The sequence below is a fragment of the Passer domesticus genome, chromosome Z (assembly GCF_036417665.1).
Source record: "Passer domesticus isolate bPasDom1 chromosome Z, bPasDom1.hap1, whole genome shotgun sequence".
Classification (NCBI taxonomy): Eukaryota; Metazoa; Chordata; class Aves; order Passeriformes; family Passeridae; genus Passer; species Passer domesticus.
The window spans coordinates 29,951,145-29,978,743 of NC_087512.1; the positions used below are offsets into that span (position 1 = coordinate 29,951,145).

General features: G+C 38.7%; 2 long non-coding RNA genes across 6 annotated transcripts in view; one reads left to right on the top strand and one right to left on the bottom strand.

Moving 5' to 3' along the window:
* Window positions 1-21,229, top strand: part of LOC135290522 (uncharacterized) — a 33,249-nt gene extending 12,020 nt beyond the window's left edge. The window contains exons 2-6 of one of the 5 annotated variants that reach the window (XR_010353285.1): window positions 7,988-8,429; window positions 8,988-9,806; window positions 16,099-16,191; window positions 19,288-19,492; window positions 19,841-21,229. This is a non-coding gene — a long non-coding RNA (uncharacterized LOC135290522). Of the gene's footprint in view, window positions 1-7,987; window positions 8,430-8,987; window positions 9,807-9,895; window positions 16,076-16,098; window positions 16,192-16,845; window positions 16,972-19,287; window positions 19,493-19,840 lie in introns of those variants that run through there. The other 4 variants (XR_010353286.1, XR_010353288.1, XR_010353287.1 and 1 more) reach the window with 4 other exon arrangements.
* On the bottom strand, window positions 1,494-27,159 carry LOC135290525 (uncharacterized). The gene is made up of 5 exons (XR_010353291.1): window positions 26,913-27,159; window positions 16,234-19,505; window positions 15,395-15,566; window positions 3,735-3,823; window positions 1,494-1,809 (listed from the first exon to the last, which is right to left on the bottom strand). It is a non-coding gene; the product is annotated as an uncharacterized LOC135290525 (long non-coding RNA).
* Between the last annotated feature and the right edge of the window lie 440 nt (window positions 27,160-27,599).

Consider the following 27,599-nt stretch of genomic DNA (forward strand, 5'->3'; position numbering starts at 1 on the left):
TATCAGTATGTTTTAATATGCAATAAAAGCATCTGCTTGTCGCATATTCATTTAATTGGTGATATAAAAGCAGGTATGGGCCCAAACCAAACCTCCATAGAATCCCATAAAATAAATCTGTCCATTGATTCAGTGACTTTTTGCTAGGTCTGGAAGTACTGAATCTGTGCTCATGTTGGAAGACTTCTTATAATTTTTTTATTATGTTCTTGTTCTTTAATTTGCTTTGTGAAAGTGAAATAAGACTGAGAAGTCTTACTAAAATTCATAAAACTTCTTATCCTATCAGGACACAGGACCACAGCATGGCAGAAATGGGACAGTGCCTGTGGAGATAGGTCAGTTCCACCCTTGCTCAGAGTAGGGCCAGCAGGTAGTGCAGGGTCATGTCCAGATGAGATTGGTCATGTCCAGGGACAGAAGTTTCACAGTTTTTCTCTGCATCTTGTGCCAGTGTTTAACCACTTGTGCAGTAAAAATATGTCTGCTCCTGCTTAAGCATTTCATATGTTTCAGCTATATTTTCAACTTGTATTTGTTGCCTCTTTTCATGCCAGAGGGCATCACAGAGAAGAGTCTGTCACCACCCTCATGAGGTTCTTACATACATGTCTAAGATCCTTCTGTGCCTTCTTTTCTCCAGGCAAACACTACCAACTTTCTTTTTTGTTGTCTAAGAAAACTACCTTCATACGGCTTCTTTCTTTTTTTTTTTTCTTTTTTTTTTTTCCCTTTTTTTTTTTTTGGTAATTAAACCTGCTTCTGCTGTAACTCATAGTGCTGGTAGTTTCATTTGCCTACTAATAGCTAATTTACTCTCAAATGCATACAGGTATTCCAATTAAGCTAATTATCTAAGTTCTGTCTTCTTTTAAAGAAAGACAGCATATTTGCATTTTTTTCCATTCTCATTCATTCCCTTGGAGATCTCAGAGTGACTCTCTAGTGATTCTATCAGTTTAATAGACCATTTTTAGTATTCTAAGGTCATACTTATCTTCTTGAAGCTATTTCAAAGTACCTGAGTATTTTAAATATTCTCTGATCTGGTCCTTTCCTCTTCCTGGTTATTTTTTTTTCTTTAACTACTGTGATTAATGGGAATAATGGGACTAAAAATAAATATGCGTTTTTAATTACTTCTAAGTTCTATTATTTTGGAATATGAGATTAGTAGAGCCATGTTCTGCCAAAGCTGAATACTTAATGAAAATTACTTGCATTAGTAGTAACAATTATTGCTAGTGATAGTACTCTCTGATGCATTTTTTTCCACTTCTCCTTAGAAAGAAAAGAAAAGAAGAGAGCACTTGGGCAGTACTGAAATGTGCAAGGCACTAATTGAGACCAATTCATCTCTGAATGTTCTACTGGTGGGATGATTTAGCATAGTTATGCTTAGTTTCACTCTTTTGTTCTCTGTAATGAATTTTAAAGGGAGCTGACTGAGCCAAAGGGAAAGCAGGAAAAAACTTTTGAAACCCAGCAGCACAGTAAAGAAAAAATAAAGGTTTATTTTTAACAATTTTATGGAAATTCAGATACATAATAGGAAAATAGCAAATATTTTTCAGAGATTTCTTGTTTCATATCAACTGACTCTTTCCGTGACAAAGATTCTGCATACAAGAAAGCCAATAGGTTAGCTTGGCATAGGCTTCAGACACCACAACTCCATTTCAGAATTGCATACTTTAAATTGTAGTACAGACAATTAACCACACTTGGATTTGTTCCAAGTTTGCATTATCAGTCTTTGAAGGAAGTTTCCATATTTTTTGCTTGATGAAGATACAAGATCTTTCCATCCTGCAAAGTGAGTGAGGGAAAAAAAAAAAGAAATTAAGGAAAACCACTGTTCACTGTAAGAACACGTTCTAGCACTTTCTCCATAAAATAGAATACTTTGAATTCATTGCATGTTATTTCTTGGCTCAACATAGATCTTCTCTCAGAATTTCAATGCAATATAGCTACAGCCAGAAAACTATGCCCATCCTTTTTGCAGTGAACAGAAGTTTGAATGCAGTGTTATGATATTTGATTTCCTTGACTTTCCAATGTGAATGCTTTTTGTGGTTTAGAAACCTTCTTATTCCTATGTGCCATTTATTCTTGCACCAACCTATGGAGTTAAGTTTCCTCTCTCTCTGTTCAGATGGTTCAGTGTACCATCTGTGTTTGTTTGAGGACTTGCAAATACAAAAAAAAATTGTAGAAAGGCAGATAAGTAAGTATAAACAAAAAAAGTCAACAATCCCCTGTCACTGTCACACCAGATCATACAGAAATAGAAAATTTGGCCATCTACAAAGTAAAACTTAAAGTTACTTAAAACTTGTGATGTTTTATGGGACAAGACTAACCATTTCTATCCCATCTCAAATGCCACCTGCCTACTATATTGAGTTTTCTTATATTCTATATTAACTACCTTCTTCTCAGTGGAATCTCAGAGCTCTTCTATCAGTTGTGTGCTGTGTAGTAATTTTGTCTCTCAAAATTAAAAATTTGTTTTTCAGAATATTGTTTAGCAGCATGGATAGAGATGAAAATTAAATGCAATCATTCATGTGATGGCTTCATACTCTTTGCAGACATATAAGAGTATGCCTTTTGCATACTTATGCTTATATGTATATAATGAGTATGCTTATAAGACATATAATTACGTCTTTTGAATGCATACAGATAATTGAAGTAATCTCACAGTGACCTCAGAGTGGTACAGGAATACTGGGTCTTGCAAACTGAAGGTCAAATGGAGATGGAAGAACAGATTGTAATAAACAATTGATTTGAAAACCAGGTAGATTTATTAAAACATTCTTCTTTTTTTGGAATGCTGACATGTTAAATTATGGAAAGTAACTAGTTTGAAAACTGTTTAAAGTAACTACTTATCATGGTCTTATATTCCTAAATTTTAGAATGAATTGATGAAATATGTTGAATATTTTCTTTTGAGCCTTAATTCTGACTCTTAGATCGTCTTTATCAGTCACTCATCAGAATAGTTTTAATCCATAGAATGTGAAACTGAAGAGAGTAAGATAGGGTAGCTCAAGATAAAGATATGGAATCATAAACCTAAATCTAGTAGGAAATGATTTCTCACCTTTGTACTGAGAGACTCAAAAAGAAAAAAAATATAAGTGCAAACTGTATTTCCAAGGCTGAGATGTCATACTTCTAACTTCATGCTGTACTTCTAACTCACTTCCAAGGCCACTGAAGCCAGATATGGTGATCTCTGTGTTAATGAAGGTAGGGTTTAGCTGTGCCACAGCTCATCTGAGTAAAGAATAAGCTGGAAGGGGTTGCAGGGGTTTAGGTTTTAGATCCTAAAGTATGAATTTTATTGTCAGAAAACTATTATTTCTATTTTAAAACCTATGTGTTACATTTTTTTACTTCCGTCATTTCTAAGCAATCCTAAACTGTTCAAAAAAAGCTGTAGATTTGTTGCTAGTATAGGAACAAAATATACAGAATTCCTATTAACAGACTGACTTATTATTCTGTTCTTTTAATAAGCCACCTGCATTAGTTTAGAGCTTGAGCTGCAGTGGTTTCTGCACTACATTTAGTGCTGAAATTGAAGACAACAGTTTGATCAAATGATTGCTTTAGCCTTTTTATGCACTCATTATTGGCTGCTATCATGGGACTATGGATAGTTTAAGAGCATTTAGGTCTTGCAGCTGTGAGAGTTTATGAACTAGAAAGCTTACGTGACAGTTTAGTCCTAAAAGTGCTGATCAGGTAGTTTTGTCTTGCCGTCTGTCCGGGGAGGTTTCCACTCCTGAATTTGCAGTGATTCCTAGATTTGATTAAGTACAGAATTAGTAGATTAAAGTAAATAATTAAGTAAGCAAATGAATAAATAATGTTATCTTCATGCAGTGGCAACCAGGTTTTCAGTAAAAAAATCAGGAATTTTATAGGATTTTATTATTCTATTTCAAATCTGTCCTCTAGGATACATGCAATCATGGAATCATGCTGAGTTGGAAGGTACTCACCAGGACCATCAAGTCCAGCACCTGAACCTGCACAGGATAGCCCAAAGAGTCATACCCACTGCCCCGGACCATTGTCCAAAAGCCTCTTGAACTCTGTCAGGCTGGTGCTGTGACTGCTACCAAGGGGAGCCTGTTCCAGTGCCCAAACACCCTCTGGGTGAAAAACCTAGACCTCCCCTGACACAACTTCAGGCCATTCCCTTGAATTCTGTCACTGTCACCACAGAGAAGAGATCAGTGCCTGCTCCTTCTCTTCCCCTCACAAGGAAGTTGTAACTGCAATGAGGTGTCTCCTCAGTCTCCTGTTCTCCAGGCTGAACAGACCAAAAGACCTTTAGCCACTGTTCATACAGCTTCCCCTCAAAGCCCTTCACCATTTTTTCCCTTCCTATGGACACTGTCCAGTAGCTTTATATCTCTTTTATTGTGGCAGCCAGAACTGCCCCCAGCACTCGAGGTGAGGCCGCCCCAGAGCAGAGCAGGACAATCCCTCCCTTGCCCAGCTGGCCATGCTGGGCCTGATGCCCCCAGGACATGGCTGGCCCTACTAACTCATGTTCGATTTAGGGATTGAGCAACCATCCTATCTGTTAGAATGTAAAAGTGCCCTTTGATGTGAGATATGAAGTCACTCTAAGACAGCAAATTTAACCTACCTAAGGACAGACCCAGGTACATTTTCCATTAGGTAGCAGGAAAATAACAATAATAATAATGAAAATTGTTTGAAAGCTGATTCCAAAGTTATCATAAAACAGGTCTTAATTAAATTTAGAAACCTAGGTTTTGGCTTTCCTAGCAGTGAAAATTGACAGTGACCTTGGAGAACACCACAGAAGCTAGTGGAAGCCCATGGCTGGAATTAGGGTTTAATAAAGTGGAAGTGTAAACTGACAGCACAATGATGTAAGAAAACAGATTACAGAAAGAAATTCCTTGTCAGAAAAAGATGAGTAATGTCCAAGATGGTATTACTGAGGTTCACTGAAACCAAGGCTTATGATTTACCTTTAGTATTTAGAAATTTTTTACACTAAAAAGAAGTGTACACTTTTAAGAACTGGACACCAGGGGTTAGAACACTGGTTCAGTTCTCCTCTTTCCACAATAGAAATGGTATTTGATTGTAATTTTTTCTAGGGATATGGTAAGGATTATGTCTTAGATATACTGACGCTGTGGCAATATATTGAGACCATACAGATAGACAATCCCAAGGTATATTTAGAACCATGATTACTGACTTTTTCAAAGATAAACTGAGGAATACAATCATCTAGGGAATTAAGAAGTTCTACCTAAACCAAGAATTCACATTTGCATATGTAAACCAGAACCTACAAAAAAGAAAATTCAACAAATTTTAGACAAGACCAAAAAGAGTTCCAAATATCGAAAGTTTAGTGAAAATTTAGCACTGCTGCTGAACTCAGTTTAAGGTTTAATAAACTAGAAATTGTGACTGTCCAATAAGAAAGTCACAGAAAAAGAGATAACAAAAAATATTGACAAATTTAGTGTTGGACATTTTGGCAATGAAGAGACCCAATCTCTTGGACTGACAATAAATGCCTAGTTGAAGTAAAACCATAAGAAATCTAGATAAACCATTTTTAGATTTCTCAACGAAAAGAACAAATAATTTCAATGTGTTTAGAATGTTGTGAAAATTTGGACTTAGGGTTCAGTTAGAGTTTAATTTAATTAAATTAATTAAATTTGGAAATTAAAGTGCAAGTCTCTATGAAAGTCTCTGAAAAGATTACACTGGAGAATACAAGATTTTAGTTGTTAACAGTGAAAAAATAGTATGAAGTATTTCTGAGCCTGAGAGAAGCCCAGATTTTGTGAGAGATGGCAAGTCTGCAACTAAAAGGAGACTTTAGAAGAAGATATGCAATTTCTGAAGCAACAAAAAACATGCCCAAGGAAGTCTGGTCCAGGAGAACAACTAGGATAAGATTAGGAATGGAATCTTAAATGTATCCCAGAAAGTGTGGAAAATTGTCATGAGGTTTCTCAAAAAAAAAAAAAAAAAAAAAAAAAAAAAAAAAAAAAAAAAAAAGAAGAAAAATGATAGTCTGAGAAACACTGTGCAATGAACTGAGGGTAAAGTATGAGTCAAAGGAAGAGGCTAGGTAAAAATGTGGTTTACTGCACAAAAAGTAAATGGGATAAGGGACAGCTTGCAATTAAATGTAATGAGATATGAATGAGAAGTTTGGGACACCTGTGAATATGCTAAAGGAAAGCTTAAGAGTAAGCCATTTGTCTTTTTCTGTGAGAAACTGATGGAAGTTTCTTGTGATTTGACAAAACACCAGGCGTTCATGAAAATATTTTGCTTACTCTCTTTTGCTAGTGCTGAGTAGAAGAGAGGGGAAAAAAATTAACAAAGGGCTCATGAGTTGAGATAAGGACTGGAGAAAAAAAATTCACTAAGAACAAAATAGGTTCAAATTTAAAGGTATAAAGTAAATTTGTCATTAATAGATTCAGGGGACAATAATGAAATGTAGAATAAGACTTTAAAACAGTTTCTTGCCCCCAGATACTCCCTCTTTCCCAAGAACAGCATAGGCAGACAGGGCATTGGAATTTTGGTCAGTTTGTCACTTGAGATTTTTTCTGTTTGCTCAAGGTGAGGAGTGTTTTTTCTCCTATGCTGTGAGGTCTGTCCCACAGAAAAACAGTCTTCCCAAAACTGTTGTGTTATGGGTCACTCACCCATGGGATGTAGTCTTTTAAAAATAGGGCCCTTGCTCTAGTTTGGAAGCAAGGGTCCCCTCTCTCTCTATCTTTGGAAGCAGGGGGCCTCTGTCTTTATTTAGGTCTCCCACTGGTTCACAACTTTCTCTGGCATCCACCCACTCCAGCATGAGCATTTTTCCCATGGCCTGTGAGTGGATCTCTGCATCCTCCATGGACTTCATGAATTACAGGGAGACAGTTTGTTTCACCATAGCCCTCATCATAGTCTGCAGAGAAATCTTGGTCCCAACACTTGAAACACCTCCTCCCCCTCTTTCTTTTCCCCTGACCTTGGTGCTGCCATGTTGTTTTCCCTCACATGTTCTCATTTTCTCCTCTTTTCTGACTAGAGGAAGAAACTGCTGCTCGTAGTCATTGTCAACAAGGTCCACTACTTCAAATCTTTTTGCAAGATCCGCAAGTGCCAAAAGGTTGATCTTGTCTAGGTGCTGTGTTGGGGAATTGCTTGTCATGCTTCTGCTGCCAGCCAGGCGACCCCACCATCATCGCATGGGTGGTGATGGCTGCTGTGGTGCTGGGGCTATTTAACCTCTTTCTCCATGGAGAGCACTGGGAAGGGAAAGCTGCCACTGGCCCTGTCCTTCTGCATGCAGTGCAGCTGGCTAGGGGTGGCCAGGCAGGCAAGGCTCGCTGCAGGCTGTGCTGAGATGGCAGTGGCCATAGTGGCACATTGCTGCAGGCCATGCTAGCATGGTGGCAGCCACAGTAGCAGCCATGGTGCCTCCCCCTCAGAAAAACTGAGCTTGTGCTGTTTTGATTTTCTTCTTAAATATGGTATCACAGAGGCATTATCAGCCTTTTTAATTTTACCAGCAGCATGTCCAACTTCAGAGCTATCAGAGATTGGCTCTGTCAGACATGGTGGAAGCCTCTAGAAGCTTCTCACAGAAGCTACTCCTGTGATCCCACTGCTACCAAAACCCAGGCTATGTCAAACCAACACAAAGGTTCAAAGTAGATCACAACTAAGGTAGACAGAAAAAGTATTCTTAGGATAGTGCCCAAAACATTTTTAAGGGATGCACTTATTTATGATGTGTACTTCTTAACTCAGATTCTAGATGGAACAGTTTGTTGTGATGCTTGTGAATGGTGTCATTCATGAATGAGGGAACTGGTAGTGAAAATTATAATCAGTGGCAACTAGTGCTGTAAGAAACAAGTAATAATGGATTTCATGGTCCTTACAGGAGTGAAGAAATCAAGTTTGAAGAGCAGATCCCTGGACATCAAGGGAAAGAAAAAATAGCTCTTCAGGAAACTGGGATAGAGCTGTGAAAGACAAAGAAATTAAGTTGCATAGGACAACATCCTTCACCTTCAAGACAGGTCTATCTCAACATGCAGGGAAACACCTGGGCATATCAAGAGACTGGTGTGGCTAATCAGAGAACTTATGATTGAGATTACAAAAAGGTCTGGAAGTGAGAACAGACTAAATCAAGCCAAAGAATTTTCAATAAACCTTGCCTCATACAAGAGTAGACCAAACAGGATGCATCTGAGAGTGCTAAGAGAACTTGCTGCTCTTGGCCGTCTTTGAAAAACTTACAAAATCTATTGTGGTTGGAGAAAGAAAAATGTAGCCACCAGCTTCAAAACCTGCAGGAGAAACATTCCAGGGATCTACAGGTCAGACAATTTCACTCTTGTGCCTGGGAAAATTATAGAATAAGTGGTCTAAGAAGCCATTTCTGAATGCATGAAATGAAGGCTTCTGCAAACGGCCAGTGTGAATTTATCAGGAATAAGTCTTGTAAGTGGATGAGAGGGAGCTGTTTTCTACCTTGTAGGAGGTGAATCTTTTCTTTTGCAGGTGTTTTGATCAAGTGCCCTGTAGAATCCTGGTAAGCAGTATGTCAGTATATAGGTGGTTGGCCTACCACCTAGGTGAAAAATTGGCTTAATCAGTATAGAGGTTAGTGAGTCAGAATCCTTGTTGAGGCTGAGAGCTCTCTGGGTCTATCCTGGAACTTGTTCTAACCATTCTTATCAATGGCCTAGATGACAAAGTGAAATACCCTTCATCAAGTTTTGAACAGAAGTATAGGGGTATAGCCCATAAAATAAAGAAACAGAGCTGCACATGTGGGAGGACTAGACTGATTGTCCCATCACTGTCATCCCTGGCAGTAATTCTGCAGGATAGGTCCTTTGGGTCCTAGAATAATTTTATTTTCTTTGCAAAAGATTTTTAGATCAGTCCTACAGTTGGAAGCATGAAGCTGGGAAGAAAATAAAAGCTCAGACATGATGGGACCCATGGTGATCTCAATGGACACTGAAACCAGATGGAGATAAGTGGTTTGTAGTGTCATGGCATCAGAGGAGAATACAAAGTGGGGTGAGAGCTGTGTGGTCCTATTATTTCTGTTGATATCAAGGAATGTTTTGTACAACTACAAAATAAACATCATACATATTCCATATAATGTGACCATGAAGAAGGAAAACTTTGACCACAGTTCCACCCAGAGTGTGCCTAACTGGGGGATGAGAATTCAATATGGAATTTGTAGGGACAGATTGATGGATTTGTCCTCCTTGCTCTCCTTAGAAGGTACATATTTTGCAAGATCTTTTATCCTCATCTACACCAAGTGTTTTCATCTGGGAAATTAATTTTGTTATTGAATCAATATTGTTAGTGATAGATATAGCCATTGTTGGGGGTTAGGTTCCTTTCCTTTTGTTCCTTTTTACTTAGGGATTTTTTTCCCCATAAATTGCTAGGAAACACTAATGACTGGGTACTTAAGAAAACATGAAAGAAGTGGCCAGGCTCAGAGGAGGTGGGCATTTGGTTGCATTTTCCTTATGTGGGAGTTTTTCTCCGAGGGGCAGAGATACCTGAGAATTGGGCTGACAAAAGATGGGGCTGGGACCGCTGCTTTCTCTCTCTCTCTTTCTTTCTCTCAGCTTTGGATGAGAACATTGGAGCCGCCGCTTAGGGAAGGGAATTCACTGCTACTGCTGGAGCCCAGCACAGAGCTGCTGCTTCTGTCATGGGTGAGCCTCTGCTCATGAGAGCAGCCACTGAATGGAGACCTTATTATCAACTACCCCACTGAAAGTGGGACCTATCACTGTCTGCTCAGGTGTCCGGGATCTTGAATTTGCCCCTCTCTGTCCTGCTGGGAGCTGGGCTGCTGCTGCCCTGTCCCTTCTTCAGCACTGCTCCGAGCTTTTGCTGCACTGTAGCCCCGCGCCCTCTGCCTGCCGAGATATCCTGCCAGTCACGCTTGCTGCTTCTGAGAGTCCTGCTGGGGCACAGGGACCGTGCCCCAGGGCTTGTGAAGCGAAGCCTCTCCGCCATCCCTTCCCGTCTGGGCCCAGCCGCCATTACCGCGCGCTCCCCGAGCTCGCGCCGCAGCGCCCCCTGCAGCCGCGGGAGTCAGCGCACCGGCCCCGCCCGCCGGGAGCCAGCAGCGCCCCTGCTGGCTGCGCCCGGAACTGCACCAGCGGGGACGGCTCCTGCGGCCCAGAGAGGTCTGGGAGCGGGTTTGGGCTCCGGCTGCTGCTCCTGACGGAGCTGTTTGTTTGCTTTATCACACATACTAGTAAAGCACTGTTATTCCTATTCTCGTATCTTTGCCTGAGAGACCCTTAATTTCAAAATTATAATGATTTGGAATGAAGGGGTTTAAATTTCCCATTCCTGCCTTCCTTAGCAGACACCTGTCTTTCAAACCAAGACAGCCATTCTGCAGTTAATGCGTATATTGACAAAAATCCAAAAGTACTCTATCTGTTGCATTTAATAAACGCATTACCTTACTGGCTCTTTTGAATGCAACTGGACCCATAGTTAGTATTCCTGCACTGATGGTTGGGCATGTTATGTTTTTGCAACAAAACTAACACTGTCAAGTCCACCACTAAACCATGAATTTAAGTGCCACATCTGGACATCCTGATGAGGAAGCTGACTGAATTGAGCCTGCAGTGAACCCTGGCAGTAAGAAAACAGCAAACAGCACCCTGGGCTACCTCAAAATGATAGATTCAGTAGATCAAAGCAATGAATATGGTTCTTCAATTGGCACTTGGGTTATACTAGCCTTGCAATATGATGCAATCAAGTGTAGGCTACCAAAACAGTGGGATCTGGAACTTGTGTCCTGCGTGGAGAGGCTGTAGCAGAAGGGCTTGTTTATCCCGGAGAAGTGTTGATAACAGTGGCATCTACTAGCAACTCTGTCCCTGACAGGAGAGGATCAGGCAGGCACAAATAGGTTTTTCACAGTGGTACATGTGAGAGGGAAAGAGGCAACAGTCAGTAGCTGAAACATGGGAGGTTCAGGCTGGATATAATAAAAAATTACTCACACTGCGGAAAAATATACAGCCTAGATAGACTGAAATATATGTCCCTGTTGGCTTTCAGACTGTATAGAGCCCTGAGCCACTTGGCCTGAATGCACTGTTGACTCTGATTTGGGTGGGAGACTGGATACAGACCCCTCATGGTCTACTCCAGTTGCATGACCAAGCGATTCTAGGTGTTTCACAGGGCATCAGTGAGCACAGTCTCAGGCTTTTGTTACATTTTAGTAAACAAGAAACTCTGAGAGAGACAAATGCAGCATTTGAAATTAGATTTCAAATTAGGTTTAAGATGGGAGTGATTAAATTTCTGTCTTGGCATGTAATTTGTATGATTGAACTGTGAGCCTAGGTGTGTGAGTGTAGATTAAGGACTGGTAAATGAGAAGCTCTGGAATGACAGTAAGTGTGCCATTGGTCATTAGGTTTCCCAAGGGAAAAATTAAGACTGTCACCACTCTGAGTATATTGATCTAATCAAGCCTTTGCCTAGTGCTAGGTTTTAAGAGATAGGTATTCTTCATGACAGTATGAGCACAATTAAAATGCATGCCACAAAATAAATTTAGAACAGGAAACACTCGGTTTCTCAGTGTAAAAATTAGAAGAGATATTCCACATAATACTAATGAACCTAATTTAATTTTGGGATTATGGCTGGGGGTTAGTAGACTCCCTAAAATGTCTGTAAAAATTACAGATTAAACCAGAACCCAAAAGAAAGAATAGCAAGAAATCAGATAGTATTTTCATAGTTGAAATATAAAATGTTATACCCTATTAATACTGAACATTGTACAAAATCATGGTTCACCTATACGGTAGTAGAAGATGTAACTCACTAACACTGTCAACTCAGCTGGGTAAAAAAAGTAACTGTTTTCACCTGAGATACATGATATGCTGCTTCTTGGCCTCTGGCTGTCTCTCCAGAAAGGCAAAGATTTTTTTCTCAAATCTGGGTTGTAGTTTGTATCTACCAGCCAACAGCAAATGTGATAATAAGGTTAGAGCTGACTTTTTATTTAGGGCTCAATAAAACAGATTATGTAGAACAAAATTTAGCCTCATTACCAAAGTTATTAAGAATGTTAGCCATTAAGGCTCTAAAGGAGACTATGAGTGGTGCTCTGTAGGGCTTTACTGCATGTTGACTAACTTAGAGCCAAGGTTTCATAAATTTGAAGATAATCTATCCTAAGATTTCCACTAAAAATCAAATCCCAAAGCAGGCTTTGAACAGCAGTTTCATTTTCATGTTTGGCTGTCTTATGACCCAGTATCCTTAAGGATAGGGATAGAGTTTGTTCTAGAGTTTAGATAAAAGGATCACACTAATTTACAGTAATTTTGGAGTTTTCTAACAGAGTAAATTGTTAAAACATGATTGTTTATTTCCCTGTGGATTTTTGTGGTCATGTTCTGGTAACATTATCTGTTAAGAGGTGTAAGACAGATACAGGGCTGTACTAAAAGCTACAGACATAGAAACTGAACAAAGAAATCTCCTTTTGTTCTTCACTCTAGACTTGCCTGCATTTCTGTCCTTTCTCTATTCCTTTTCCTGCTGGCAATTGAACCACAAGGCTATAAGCAGAAAAGAAGGAGAAAGAGGTACTCTTCTTCCATAAAGTTGGTGGTAATGGACGGTCTGGGGGGAAATCAGATGCCTAAATTTCAATGAAAAATATGAAGAATTTCCTATATTAGGTTTGAGCTGAGCTCTGGGGATTGTGCTTGGTCCAACAGTTTTTGATAAGTAGATTCATACAAGATCTAACAAAGGCCACAGAGCTCAATTAAGTAGAGCTGTCACTGTAAGATTAGTACAGAAGCAAAGACAAAAAGAAGTATATTGGCTATAGATAGGATTTTTTAACTTTGGTGAACTGAGTAGGGCTGAAATACCAACGTATCTAATGCTAGCATTATTAGGAAGCTTAGAACTCAGGTTAGCAGGTACTAAGGGCTAGGAATACTGCCTGTCAAGAGAACTGGATTTTTTGCCTCATCCAAATTCTCTTACAGAGTTAGGCCTAGGACTATATTCATGGTTGGTCCCCCAGATGAACTCAGGGGCTGCTGATTGTCATTGAGTTTACATTGGTGTCAGAACTGGCGTGAGTAAAATTTAGTCTGCTGTACTTTATTAGTATGTCCGGCAGATGAAGTGGGGATTGTGCAAAGGTCAGGACTCAGGACTTGGGTGACAATGATAGGTTTACCGGTGTATGTTCAAATGTCAATCAAACTAGATGAGGTTCTAGATTTGACATACTCTGTGATTAAGTTTTTTTCTGGCTCATTACCTATTACTGGACTAGACAGGGCTGATGAGCTGTGTTTGGGAGATGGCAGGTTCACTGTCAGACACAGGTTTTGTTGTGGTGCGACATACCCAGGTTCAAATTCTACGTTTATGTACTAAGCTCATGGGAGCAAGGGGGCAGATGTTGCTGTCAAGTGCAATGTGTGCTGCTGCCATAGTGTTTTTTGATGAAAAGGTGAAGTTTGGATAAGAAGGAAAGAAAATGCTTGTGTCTCTACTTCCCATTCCAGGAACAAGTCAGCAGCCAAGGAATTTGTCACTGAATGCAAGACAGGAAGATCTGTTTGTGTTTTCCTTGATAGCTGCTTCTGCTGATCACCTTCAGGGAGGCAAATGCTGGAAAGAGTAATTATTTCTGTAATCCTAAACAGATTTCCTGATCATCCTTTTACTGCCATATTAATAACATTGTTCCAGTCTCTCTCAGTAGTATTACTCACTTTTCTTAATGATGACACTCTCACCACTGGCAAAGTTTAGAGAACACTAAAAGCATGTCCATCATGGAGCTAATAAAAAGCACCCAGCTGCTCTGATAGAAGGAACTGGAGTGCAGGAGAAGAAAGCATGGTTATCCAAAATGCTCTTCAGGAACAAACTAAAGGCACATCCAATTAAAATTACTTCTGTTAAACTCCTGACTACTCTTCAGTAAAAGATCATCAGGATGAGGAGAAATGCTTTTGATAGAAACTGGGTATTTGGCAGAAATAGTTGGCATACTGAGGGAGCGACCAGCAGAAGGAACAAACCATCATATTCTATGCATATTACGTATCCTGTAAAAAATGGTCTACTTATATACTCTTCCATGTGCTCTCCTATGCCATACCCCTAGTACCACATTGCTGTTCTCAGGTGTGAAGACCCACAGTGCCCTCCTGAAATATGGGGGATGCTTGTCTGAGTAGCAAAGATCTATTAGGCATACTGCAGTACTGTTAGATTGGTTTTCAATAAAACCTACTGTTTTAGGAAACAAAAAATGCTCTGGTGTAAGAACTACTGAACAGAAGGACATTTTCTTTTTATAGATGTCAATTAAAATTTGTCTGTCAAATAAAGGAATTTATTCAGAAAGTTATTAAGAAAGGAATAATTATCTCTGTAAGATTTAGTGGAAACTTTTATAAGAATAACTCCAAAAGGGTTAGTTATAATTAGGATACTCTGTTTTATAAAATAAAAAAATATAGGATATCTTTCAGTATTTTGAGGAGATACTAAATTCAGACCTGTTCAATGTAACTAGAAGGTAACCCGACTTTGAGAGACTTATTTCTCTAAAAAGTCTAGCTATTTTTCAAAAGTAAATCAAACTGCTGTCATGAAATCAGAAGGAGATGCAGGAAACCAAATTAGCCCAATATGAATGCAATGAGAAAAGACTAATATGAATTGTAGGTGAAAGAGGTACTTATTGGCTGTTTCTGGATGTCTTCCTTGTATTCAGTAAAGTCCAAAAGATAGCAGACTGGTAGATACATATATTGTATCTGGTAAAAACCTAGCCAAATGACATTTTCCTTATGCAGATAATTAAATTCCGTAGTTATAGACCTCCAATGTTCATAAGGAAAACAAAAAGAGAAAGAAACTCTGGACGTCTGTTTCTGATTAGCGAGATCACATGATAAAATATGCATACATTTTTTAAACGTTGCTTAAGAGGAGGAGATAAGCAGAGACAATCTGGAACATCTCAGTGAACATGTGTCATGGTTTTAAACCCATGTGGAGATGAAACACCACACAGGCACTTGTTTAACTCTGTCTCTTTTCCACCCTCACCCCACTGGAATGGGGAGAAAAATCGAAATAAAACATGTATGTTGAGATAAGAGAAGTTTAGTAATTGAAAATAAAGTAAAATAATGTAATCAATTAAAATAATGATAATAAAAAGGAAGAAAACCAAGTGATCTACAGTACATTTGCTCACCACTTACTGACTGCTGCCAGGCCTCCCTTCCTGGACCCAGATCAGCCCCTTCCAGGTAACTTCACCAAGTTTATATACTCGGTGTGATGTTCTCTGTTGTGGAATATCTTTTTCGTTGGTTCTCGTCACTTTTCTCAGAAGTGCTCCCTCCTGCTTTCTTTTGCTCACCTCTCTGGTGGAAGACGAGCCAAAGAAAATAAGTCGTTGATTTAGGATAAACAGAATTTAGCAAAAACCCCAAACATTCACATGTTACCAACACCATTCTCATTCTGTACCCCAAACACAGCAGTAGAAGAGATTAACTCTGCCTGAGCTGAAACCAGCACAGCATGAAATCACAAATTCTCAGTAGAAACATTTGACTAACAGCATGAAAAAACGCAAACTCCTTTACACTCTAGGACTTTACTTGGATCTTTGGTACTATAGCACATTGATAATAGGTCAGACTGCTCAGGAAATAATAGATCCACTGTATGTTAGAAAATAATAGATCCACTGTTTTTTTCTCTTATACTTCAAGCAAGGGTTTACCAATTTCACTAATGCAGAAAAAAAATAGGTGGTACTAAGAACAATATACTTTGTGTGAAGTACTAGCAGTTTGTACCGCTTTGTAGTGGTGGTAAAGCAGAAGTATTCTGCAGAAGCTTAGAATTATAGCTTTTTCTTTTTATTTTATTTATTTTTTTTAATTGCAGGCATATGCCTAAAAGGAAAAGAATAGCAGCAATTTGCTCTTGCAAAGACTCCAGAGGATGAGATTTTGGGTTTTTTTTGGACTAAGTGAACGGGTAAGCAAAATACATAATTTCTAAAGACATATATCAGAGTACCTAAAATAATTAAAAATAACTTCAGAGGCTTCTATCTTCTTGGTGGAGCAGTTGCCTTTAACAGTTTTGCCATTAATTTTAAAGATAAAGTTCTATTTCATCTTCAAGGGAGAATCTAGTACAAGCTCAAGGAAGATCAGTGAGATGCTTGTCTTTCCTTGAAGATTTTTGCCCAGTGTATCTAGAAGATATAGAATGATGGAGATTATATAGACATGACTTGCAGTGTCTTCTGTGTTATTTTTACTGTAAGAATATTTTCTCTGTAGAGTTTTCTTAATTTTCAAGATTTAAATGAGAAAAAAGTAGTCCTTTTCTGTTCTTTCTTCACTCTGTTTTCATCAAGAATAAATATATACATACATGTAAGCAATATATATGTAATAATAATGCATATGTACAGAGCTTAATAGAGTTTCACAGAACAGTGGAAGGTAGTCTTGTGGAAGAGATCCACAAGGATCGTCAAATCCAACTCTTATGTGAATGGCCCATAAGGAGATTGAATCTGTGACCTTGGTGTTATTACATGTCTGTGTGAATGTGCAAATATATTGGTAAATTTGTCTATCTGTTCATAGGTAGCTTCACATACATTTTTTTTTTTTTAAGCAGAGGACCAGGACTGGTCACAAATATCTAGCTGGCTCCCTACAGCTGCTTCAGATTATTTGACATCTGTTGTGAGTTTATAAAGCATGGATTATGAACCCTAGGGTGTTGTTAGGAAGGAAAGGGACCTCCTAAAGATCATTTGAATGCTGTATGTACAGTTACCACAAAATTTCTTCCAGATGGCAATAAATACTTGAAGTTTTATTGCAGTCCTTTATAATGACCATACCTATTTTGACAACAGTGATACCTGAAACAGTGGTTTAAGAACAGCATCACTTCAAAAGGAGCTTCAGCTAATGAAAAAAAACTTACATTTTTCAGTCCTAAGAAACAGAATTTTATTCGAAGCATACAAGAAACTCATGAAACTCATAGAACTCAAGGAACTCAAAAAAGGAATTATTGTGGGTGACCTTCAGCACATTATTTCTTGAAAATACACACTTTATTAAAGCACGTGTGCCATATGTTTTTGATCTGTTGTGATCTGTTATTCATTTCACCAAGCAGCTTCTACCTTGGTACAAAAGCTTTATGTATGTGTGTGTATATGAGCATGCACATTGTTTTATGTAAGACAGTACATACTCTCAGTTTAGCCACATTCAAATGTTGCAGGAGTGAAAGCTCATACTGAATTGGAAAAATACAAGAGCTTGGGTTTTGCTTTTGGGTAGACGCAGAACAAGACAAAGAAAAGGCAGATGTTATACTCCATTTATTTTCATCAGAGTAAAAACAGTGAAAGTAAAAATAGATGAAAAGCTGCTTTCAAAGACTGATGAGATGTTATTTTAACAGTATAAATGCCCTACATACACTAAGACTGGTAAATAGCGGTGTTTTAGATGACAAAAAAAATTGTTTCTCATCAAAAAAGGAAGATGTTTTCCAGAAGTTTTGGATTCATCTCAGTGAAAGCAACAGTCAAACTGCCCGATGTGAGTTTAGGAATTCTGGGCAAATGGCTACTAGACATACAAAGATGGCCTGTGCAATTGCTTTCCCTTACAAGGTCAGTGTCATAGAGTTCACTGTGGGGGCATGACAATCACATCAGCATGATGGATAGGTGTCATGGGAGAGCCCCACTTCATCTGCATAGTCTCAGTGAGGCCAGCACATCCAGGGTGTGTCAAGCTCATCTTTCTGTGCAAGCTACATGTGCCCAGTGTATATTTATGCAGATAGCAAGCAGCAGCATGTTCAGCCTTATGGCATCTATTGGATATGATCTGCACAGCACTTTGCTCTTGTTCTCATCTGGAATTTCCTCAGTGAAAGACACCTTTGCAGGACAGTCCCATCTGTGAGAAACAGAAGGAAAAAATACCCTGAAGAGGTGCTCCAGCACATCTTATGGAAGGCAGAGTTAATTGCTATGGAGATTAGGGAAATGAGGAATTCACTAATGAGGCCCTGGCCTGAGTACTGGCATCACAATAATGATACTGATGCCTCTTCCATGAATAAGATGTTCTTGCAAACACATATGTAAGAGTATTAGGAAAGAAGGATAGTCTTAACAGTTGAGGGGCATAAATTTAGAAATCTGAACATTATATTTTCATCTTTCCTGATTTTCTAGGTTTTGTTAATATCCACTGCACTTTAACACTACGTGATTAATTTTGAACTTAGAAATGCTGTGAAAGATGAAAATTCTACACGTAGTTGTAAGTGGATTTAGTTATCTAACCTGTGATTGAAGACTTTAATAAAAAAATGTAGCATGCTAGTATTTATATTCCAACTCTGAAGCTCATATCTTTCTTATCTAAGACACAAGGTGACATTAGTCTTTGCTCATGTATATGAAATATATATATGAAATGTTTATATCAGTGTGATATTTTATGATATTGTGATGTTTTAAGACTGATGCTAGTATTTAATAAAGTATTATTTTTCATGAGGTAGCTCTTTAATGAGCTATTCAGGGCATGAGATATCTGAATTCTGTGTGAACCTCAACATGAGAAAACTACCTTACAAACCTCAGTTTTCTGATAAAGCCTGTGGATTGTGATAAGCATGGCTAAATTGTGCTAAATGGCACTGCTATTCCTGCTCTTGGAGCTTTGACTCTGTAAAAAGGGACAAGAGAGGGTACAATTCAGAGCATGCTAAACCTGTGGTAGGAATCAAAGTTCATGGCTTTCATATCACTGGGTAAACCCTGGTAGGAGGCCTGGCTCACACCATGATATATGTATTTTACTTATTCATCAGTGAGAGTAGGTGTGCAGCTCAACTCTCAAGAGAGAACATCAGGTTATTTTTATCTTTCCTGTACTAACAGACATCCAGTTTGTCCCCAGGAACCAAAGACTAAAAGTGAGTTAAACTACCCTCGAATATGTGCACTGAGGAACCCTTAGGAAAGAGGAGAGGCTGAGCAGTACAAAAATTTGCATTTCCTTATCTGAATCCTAGGGCAGGATTTCAACTTCATCCCAACTGTAGCATGCAGAAGAAACTCTGCTTTGCCTATGGAAAGCTGCTGAATGAAGAGGAAGAATGGAGATGCTGGGGTCCAACTTCGTATTTAGCTGCACAGCAATGCCTTTTTTAGATAATGTGCCTGAATGAGTGTATCATCAGAACCCGTGAGAGCTGAGATTCACAGTTGTCCTTCAGGGTAAGCCTGCTTCCTGCAGCAAAGAAAGGAGATGGAGATGTAAGGAGGAGGATGCTTTACATTTGTGTGTAAGATTGACCAGGTTGAATTTATTTTAAAAAGAGCAACAGTCCATATTCCCTCTATAAACTGTAGAGCTGTTATTTAACACCAGCACTTTTTAGATTGGTCTTAATTTTGCATTTGGTATTACATAGAGAAGGGATATTATTTGATAACCACTGGAGATAGAATAGTATAGGAAGGAATCCAAGTGGTACTGTTGCTTAAGCTTTTTTTAAAATTAAAAAAAAAAAATTGTTAAAATAAATGAGGTGAGACAGTGAGATGAATCAAAATATTTCACAGGTAAAATGGTGAAGTATCTAGCAGCTTGAAAGCACAACAGAACTGTAGACTCATGGAAGACCCTGACCTGGAAGGGACCCATGAGGATCATTGAGTCTTACTTATGAGTCCACACAGATCAACCAAAAAGATGAATCATACGTCTGAAAGCATTGGTCAAACTTTCTTTGAATGCCAACATGCTTGGCACCATAAGCATTTCTCTGCTGAGTCTGTTTCAGTGCTTGACCAGTCTCTCAATAAAGTACTTTTTCTTCCAATATCTGCTCTAAATTTTTCTTTGACATAACTTTAATTTATTCCCTCATGTCCCAGCACTAGATACCAGGAAAAAGAGATCAGCGTCCCTCCCTCTTCTTCCCCTCATGGTGGATGTTAAGGAAAACGATGATGTCACCCCTATGCCTCTGCTACTCTATGATGAACAAACTTAGTACCCTCAGCTGCTGCTCATAAGTCAAACCCTCTAGTTCTTTCACCATCTTTGTTGACATCCTTTGGACACATTCTCATATTTCTGTATTCTGCTTCTGGTTTTGAGCCCAAAACTGCACACAGAGGCCTCACCGATACTGAGTATAATGAGACAATGACTCCCCTTGATGCTAGGATGTGGATGACCTTTTTGGCTGCCAGGACATACTGTTGACTCACACTGAACTTAGCATCATCCAAAACTCCCAGATGCCTTTCTGCAGAGCTGTGTTCCAGCCTCTCATCCCTTGATCTATACAACATCCAGGATTACACCATTCCAGATGCAAAATCTGACATTTTGTTCTTGTTAGACTTCATACAAGTGGTGGTTGCCCAGTGTTCCAATCTCTAAAGGTCTCTTCAAGACTTGTCTGCACTAAAGGTAATATATGGCTTCTCCTAACTCAATATTGTGAGCAAACTTCCTTATTAAGCATTCTGAGCCTGTGTTTGGGGCAATGATAAAAACAGTGAAGGTAGCTGATCCTAATATTGAACCCTGGGGAACATATTAGTGTCTAGTAGCCAGTCAGATGTTGCCCCACTTATTACAGTTGTCTGAGCCTGACCCTTTAGCTGATCAAAATTATAAAATATTTGGGGTTGGAAAGGATCACTTAAGTTCATCTACCCTTGTGTCTCTTCAGTTTAAGGCAGGTTCAGATTGCCTAGGACCTGTCAAAAATATCTGATCAGATTCCATAGTCTCTTCGGACATCTCTTGCAGTTCATCTGTATTTATCTTATGTAGCTTGAGGTATCATTTATTACTATTAATTAAGATGATAAATGGTGGGTAGACAGTCTGTCTGTGTTTCTTCACCTTTATTCATAGGATTTCTTATCTGCTGGTATGCAAAATATTAATGAAAGTTACTTGTAGAACTTTGATATGTTATGTAAAATTTTGTCCCCACTAAGTAACTTGTCTCTTTGTGTTTCTTTATGTTAAGCAACACTTTTTTTAAAAAAGCTCTTTTTTTCCTTTTCCTTTTCTCTCCTTCTCCTTCTCCTTCTCCTTCTCCTTCTCCTTCTCCTTCTCCTTCTCCTTCTCCTTCTCCTTCTCCTTCTCCTTCTCCTTCTCCTTCTCCTTCTCCTTCTCCTTCTCCTTCCCTTTCCCCCTCCCCCTCCCCCTCCCCCTCCTGTTGAGAACTTTGTAACAAGCTAGCTCCCAGCTAAAGCTCACAGTGAGATTAATTTGACCAAGATACAGAATGAAGGGAGTTGCTATCCCAATTAAACTGTGTCCTTGGCCCACGGATGAAGTAATGCACAGACACAGGTGGTGGAGCAAATAGCCTGGGAAAGTGGAGTAGTTATACTAAAAACAGCACGTAGTTAGCTGATAGCTGATAGCTAGTTAGCCAATGGTGAGCTGGGATTTTGCACTATGCATGAGCTAATTAAAGGGTGTATAATAATCGGTGATTCGGGAATAAAGACGAGACTTGTCGATCATCATATGGTGAGCAAGTCTTCCTTCTCCATCACCCTCTCCTCTCCTCTCCTCTCCTCTCCTCTCCTCTCCTCTCCTCTCCTCTCCTCTCCTCTCCTCTCCTCTCCTCTCCTCTCCTCTCCTCTCCTCTCCTCTCCTCTCCTCTCCTCTCCTCTCCTCTCCTCTCCTCTCCTCTCCTCTCCTCTCCTCTCCTCTCCTCTCCTCTCCTCTCCTCTCCTCTCCTCTCCTCTCCTCTCCTCTCCTCTCCTCTCCTCTCCTCTCCTCTCCTCTCCTCTCCTCTCCTCTCCTCTCCTCTCCTCTCCTCTCCTCTCCTCTCCTCTCCTCTCCTCTCCTCTCCTCTTTTTTCCCTTTCCCTTTCCCTTTTCACATAATCACCACCTTAATCAGTTTTGTATCATGGTATATACATAATGATCTCTCTTGCCATGTTTTTTTTTTTTTTACCACCTCACTTAATGCATTATTTGGTGGTTATGTAAAACTTTTTTAAAAACTTTTTTCTAAAGCCAAATGGATTGTCTTCCTCAGCATGTCCTCTGTACTCTCAGGGCTATAAGTAAGCATCTAGGGAGAAAGATGCTTCTGAACAGGTGAATAAAAACCTGAAAAAATCTGGTTATCTTTCAGTATATTTTCATTCACTTCCTGCAGACCATTGACTTCTCCTCACTTTGACCATAACAGATGTGTTCCTATCCGAAATGCACAGGGAATGCATACTAAAACTTTTTTCTCAAGTGAGGTTTAAGTGCACTCTATAAATGGTTTTATCAGTATTTCTTCTCTTTCTCCCACCCGCCCCCCCCCCCCCCAAGTCTTTGCATCTCAAATCCACTATGTATTTTATTGGCACAATGGTATTGCTCTGATTCATTAGCATAAAGGACTTGCTGACGGATGACTCCTGACAGACCACAAATTGAAGACCACTGGGAAATCCTATGTTGCTGCAACCAAGATGTCTAATCTGAGATGTAATGGATTGCTTTTCACAGTATTGAACAGCAGTAAAATTAACAGTGAGCTTCACTGGTATGGCACTTTGGTTTGGATTACTTTTTTTCTTGACATTTTAAATGAAAAAGCATAGATCCACCTCATGGTAAAGATTCAGCTTTTTTTAAAAATTGTAATGTGTATCATAAGAAATTGCACCTCTCCACCTTTTGCTCAAGTAATTTTTTAGGCAACGTGCCCCCTAGTCTCCAATGTTAGCATAAAGGCAATAAAATCAACAATTTATTTTCCCAGCAAGATTTGTCACTTTTTTGTAGCTGTTAAAAATATATTTAAACACCATATTACACAATTTTCTGTTTAGCATACTCATTCTTCTTGGTAAAATTATGTCTCAAAGTCCAGCATCTGCCTAACTTTCCTTTAATCATCTTTCATCATGTACAACATATAAAAGGGAAAAGTGAAACAAAATACCAAACACCTGTATTATTTTCTAGTTCTACAACCAACTATTCTGAGGTAGGTTAAGCCTAGCAGCATAGGAAGCAGTCTAGACTTTATTAGAATTTCTATAATATTTGAAAAATATTCAGACACTTTGATGAAGTAAAAAGAAGCAAAATTTGGGAATCTCTTCTATGATGTGTATTTATACACTCAGTAATTCTGAAATTAAGAAAGGGAACTCCTTGCCCTATTTCTAACATTCAAAGAGATTTTGTGCACTTAGTGTTTTGAGGGGTTTTTTTTTTTTTAATCTGGGTGATTCCCAGGAGCAGAATTTAATACCTATTCCTCAAAATTTATACAATCACAAGCCAGAATCTTTGATTTGTGAAAACCAGAAATATTAGATGTGCATGCTTACATTAAGTAGAGGAATTGAATGTTTAAGAATCTTTCTGCTGAGCAGGTAAGATGACTTCAAGAGTTCTAAAACCTAGGTCTCAAATGTATTTTCGGTTAATCCCCCATTTGATCTATTTATGCTACTAGCTGTCAGCTAATTTCAATGATATTGTAGGGTCATTTGTGTAGGTACTTGTAGAGGATATATGATTAATGAAATTCTCACCACCACCTTCAAAACACTGGCGGCAATAGAAAGATTATTTAAACCAAAGAAGTGTGCTGAGTAAAGAACACAATAGGATTGTAAACTCAGAAAAACCCTCAGGGAAAGGGATTCAGTTTACTATATTTATAGTGGGCCCAGTTCCAAGACACAGGAGAAGAAACACAAACATTCACTGCCGCAATGGATTAGAAAAGGTCTTTTACTGCAAATGTAAGAACAGGCAGTAGTAGGTTAACAGGTCTCTTACACTGGTAATAAATTGAAAAGTAAATGCCTACACAAATCTGATAAAACCTTCTTGATCTCTGAAGTTTGTGAAGGATTATTTTAGCAATTTATGTCTGAAGCTCAGTTAAATTCTGAAGAGGAGAAATTGAAAGAACAAGTGAGTTATGGAATTTCAGCTCAGATGGATGTAGGGTTGTTTTGTAATAAAAATCACACAGCACTAGAAAACAGAAAAAGATTCTTGAAACACTCTTAAAAATGAGATAATAATAAAATATCACTTTTTTTTTTTTTTTTTTTTTTTTTTTTTTTTTTTTTTTTTGTGTGTGTGTGTGTGTGTGTGTGTGTTCTATATGGTTATGACAAAAGTAGTGGTCAAAACCAGTCCCAAATATAAAGTTTTGTTACAATGGGAGGGACCAGCACTTTCTCTTTCAGACTGTTGCTCTGTTGCTGTTGCTTTCTCAGCTCTGGAATACAAGAAAAAAAAAAAGAAAATAAAAGCCATGGTGTTTAAATGACATGTACAGTTCCTGGAGCATTCTATGGAAACAGCAAAGATGAACAACATGGAGAGACAGAGAGTTAGCTCATGCAACTAAATCTTGGGATGTTTTGGATATGTTCTTTCCACAACACTACCTGGAATGAATTCATATTTGGATTCACAGTATGTGTTTCCCATAGAGAGCAAACCTTCTCCTTCTATTCAAAAATGTCTCAACAAGTCATATCTGATAAACAGTGATTCTGTGTCTGAGAAAATTTCTGTTAATGACAGCATTCTATTAATGTAGTATAATTTAATAAAGCCATTTTTGAAAGAGAATGTTGCCTCAAGTTTAGTGACATGCATATTATTTTGAATGCCAGGATTTGCATGAAATTAATTGGGTCATTTCTAATTATGCCCTTATTTATATTTTATCTTTCAAATATTTCTCAGATAAAGAAATATGGCCTAAAAAGTCTGTAAAATGCATAGTAAAAGAAAAAAGCCAAAGCCAAAACCATGTTGGAAACATGGTTATTTCCATGGGCCAAGTTCCAGCTTTACTCACAACTGTGGCCAATACCACTGAAATTAATGGAGTTGAAAAGGGTGTACGTTAACTCAGACTTGGCCTTGTATGTTTCCAGATTTGTCCCTTGTGGCTTACAATAGAAGGAAATTATTTGATTTTTTAAAAAACAAACTCTGACAGCTTGAGGTGGAAGCTAATGTCTCTTTTTCTGCCAAAAATCATATAATTTGGGGTGGAAAAATATACTTTATAGTCTATGATGAAACTAAGTGCTCACTGGATGTCATACTGAAATGGAATTGTATTCTCCAGATTGCTGTACAGTTAGCATAATGATATATAATGGCACATTTTTTCCCCTTTTATGTATTTCCCTGCACTCTGGCTGTTGCATAAATACCAAGTTCATTGTCTTACAATACGAAAATCAGTGTAGATTGATTGTCTTACAATCACTGTTAGCCATTCAGAGGAGAGGGATTTGTATAATTGCTGCACAGTCTCACTGACTATACTGTGACTATTCAAATGTCCATAGTCAAGCTGTTAGTGTAGCTCTTGACCTAAATGTGTGAAGTATGCTAGATATATAGGGGTCCCTCTGAAATCAGTGGAAACTACTATGAAGCTCAGTACCTTTAAAAATCTTGCCATCTGGCCTGTTTGATTCTTATGCTTGAGGTGAGTGTGACAGAAATATTTGCCAGCAACATACTTACATATGACTTCTGCTTTTCTCTTTTTTGGTGGAAATACAAAAATTTTGGACAAACACTAAAGACATGGGTGATAAGGAGAAGTTCAGATATAGCATGAAATACTGGAAAAGTCATCTGGTTTTTAAGTGTATACAGCAAAATAAGGCCAATATTTCCCATATTACTATTATTCAATTGGTCTTTCCAGTCATTTTATATATAGGCAAAACTTGTGTTCTCAGAACAACAAGCATGCATAAGTATATTTATATATTTATATATATATTTACCCTTTTTAATCACTCTTTTGGCAGGAGGCAGACTATTTGACATTTTATGGAAACTTTTGTGGTTTAAAACCTCAGCTTAGGGGAGAAGGATGGAGGAAGGGAAGGTTGGGAAGCAAGGGAATAAAGCAGTGATGACAGAAGTTACAACAGAAAGCCAGGTAATAGCCCTCAGGAGAAAAGCTTTTAAAGCCTTCTATTCTCTTTGAGCAATTTGGCAGGCTCTTTTGTTTTCACATTAGTATCCTTTTTATATTTAGCTTTTAATATCCTTCTCTGAAAAAACCATGTTATCTAGACCATAGCCTGCAAATTCATCATGCCCAAGTCTGTGGTCTATTACTACTTTAAAAACAGAATGATCTCTTGAGTTATCATTTTAAAGATGACAAAAACTGGAGATGATTGATAATAATTTCATTGTCAAATCAGCTTTTCAAAAGTTTTGCAAGAGATGCTAAACTAATTGTGTATTTCTAAGGAATTACCATTATGCATGGTATTTATGAATAATGTAACACATGCATAATGTGTGTTTGAAGATATTATACCACTCTTTCAAGGCTTTAGTACCTTTTGGTTCTTAACAAATCATAGAATCATAAAATAGACTGGTTTGGAAAGGATCTAAAAAATCATCTAGATCCACACCCCTACTGAGGGCAAGGACACCTTTCACAGTACAGGTTGTTCTGAGTCCTATTCAAACCTAACCTTGAACATTTCCACAAATGGGTCATCCAGAACTTCTCTGGGCAACCTCTTCCTCTACTTCACCTCTCTTACAGGGAAGAACTTCTTCCTAATATCTATACTCAACCTACAAGCTTTTCAAACCTTGAGTTTGAAGTCTTCAAACTCACCTTCCACTTTCCTGTCACTATATGCCCTTGTAAAAAAGTTTCTTTCAGGCTTCCTTGAAGGCTCTTTTCAGGTACAGGAAGGCTACCATTAAGTGACCTGGTCAACATCTGTTGTCCAGACTAAACAATTCCATTTCTCTCAGCTTTCTTTACAGAAGAGCTCTCCAGCCCTCTAATGGTCATGATGACCTCTAGACTCACTCCATGACCTTCCTGTGCTGGTACCCCAGAGCTGGATGCAGCCCTGCAGGTGGGGTCTCAGCAGAGCAGAGCAGAGGGGCAGAATCCCCTCCCTGGCCCTGCCGCCCACACTGCTCTGGATGCAGCCCAGGACATGTGTGGCTCTCTGGGCTGGGAGTGCCCATGGCTGGGTCATGTCCAGCCTCTCACCCATCAGTACCTCAGCCCTTCTCAGCAGGGCTGCTCTGGTCTGTTCAGCTTGTGTTGGCACCAGGGGTTGTCCCAACAGGTGTGGCACCTTGCACTTGATCTTATTAAACCTCATGAGATTTCCATGGACCGACTAATCAAGCATGCCCAGGTCCCTCTGGATGCCATCCCATACTTCAGGCATGTCAACTGCAACACTCATCTTGGTGTCATCTGCAAATTTGCTGCCAGTGCACTTGATCTCTCTGTCCATATCATTAATGAAGGTATTAAATAACACTGGTCCCAGTGTGCACC